This window comes from Poecilia formosa, unplaced genomic scaffold, assembly GCF_000485575.1.
Source record: "Poecilia formosa unplaced genomic scaffold, Poecilia_formosa-5.1.2 Scaffold938, whole genome shotgun sequence".
Lineage (NCBI taxonomy): Eukaryota > Metazoa > Chordata > Actinopteri > Cyprinodontiformes > Poeciliidae > Poecilia > Poecilia formosa.
In genome coordinates this window covers 61,850-63,185 of record NW_006800877.1, presented here as the reverse complement: position 1 = coordinate 63,185, position 1,336 = coordinate 61,850, and positions in this window count along the sequence as shown.

The following is a 1,336-nucleotide window of genomic DNA, read 5'->3' as shown; positions in this document are numbered from 1 at the left end:
ACTCATATAGGAGTCAAATTATCACACTGACCACAATGGTGCTTTTGGAACATCACAAACCAAACTTATTATGAACGGATCTCGTTTGGTTACAGTTGAATTCAACAAAGCCTCCTCCTGCTCCTCCGCCCGATGCGCAGCAGGAGGCTCTGCTGACTCAGAGTCGGTTCGGCTCTCTGAACCGATATGTAGACGGCGGCAGAGATCGCCTCTATCAGATCCTCAGGATGAAGCTTGGACTTAGTTTCCAGATGTAGTCAAACCATATCTTTATAAGAGCGTAAAGCTGCTAGGTTAAAAGCTTAATACGCAGGGTGACGCTGATCAGTTGGCTGGATAAAAAAGCCTGGCATCATGCCGCGTTGTCGCACATTACTCGGGTAGTCTTTTTTTTTTTTTTTAAGGATTTTTTAGGCACTTGTTTATTTGACAGCAATCTGACTGTAAGGGGGCAAAGAGGGCGGAGAGAAGCGTGGGCCCAGCGAATGGAGGACGGGAGTGGGACTCCTGACTACCGCGGGCTAAAGTCTCTGTATGCGCTGTGCAAACCACCGCGCCGCGCAACGCCCCTATTTCGGTAGCCTATGCTGTAATTTACAGTTTGTCTTTGTTAAACTATTTACATTTTTATACAATTTGAGCTTTCTGACGAACTCACCTAGTTCACATTCTTTCATTTCCTCTGAAAAATCTGTTTAGTCATGTGATTGCAACTAGTCGACTGGCCCAGAAAAAAGTCATTGCAGAGAAAAGAATCGATGAGTCGACTAGTCGACTTATTAGTGCAACCCCTAGAATTGAGTGTCTGTTATCGTTTACATCGTTTACTATTGCTTTTTCGTTTCTATAAAATTATGGTAAAATTTACATAGTAAAATATATTTCTTGACATATTTTGCTTTTACCTTCTCAATAATATAATACAAATACAAGATTTTAATGAAGTGGTTTAAGTAAAAAAAGATGTCTGGAAACCACTGTTAACCTGAAACATGAAAAGGGTTTCTCTTTTCATCTCTTACAATTTTCTCAGTTGCTTTGGTGCATTTCTCAGATAATTTTTGACCTTTGCAAAACAGTAAGTATATTTCTAAAAACAGCAGAAAAGAAAGACACAGCCCTCAAAAGGCTGTGTCTTTCTCAAAGTTGTTAGTTAATCTCTCAAAATTGAATAGCTGTAACAATGAAAAAACAAGTGTCTCACTGTGTTCAGATAAGAATTGATTAGTCGTGTTGCCAATATAACAGTGTAGTCTACAGGGATGTGCTGTTCTAAACTATGGCCAGTGGTGGGAAGTAACAAAGTATAAGTACTTCGTTACTGTACTTAAGTACA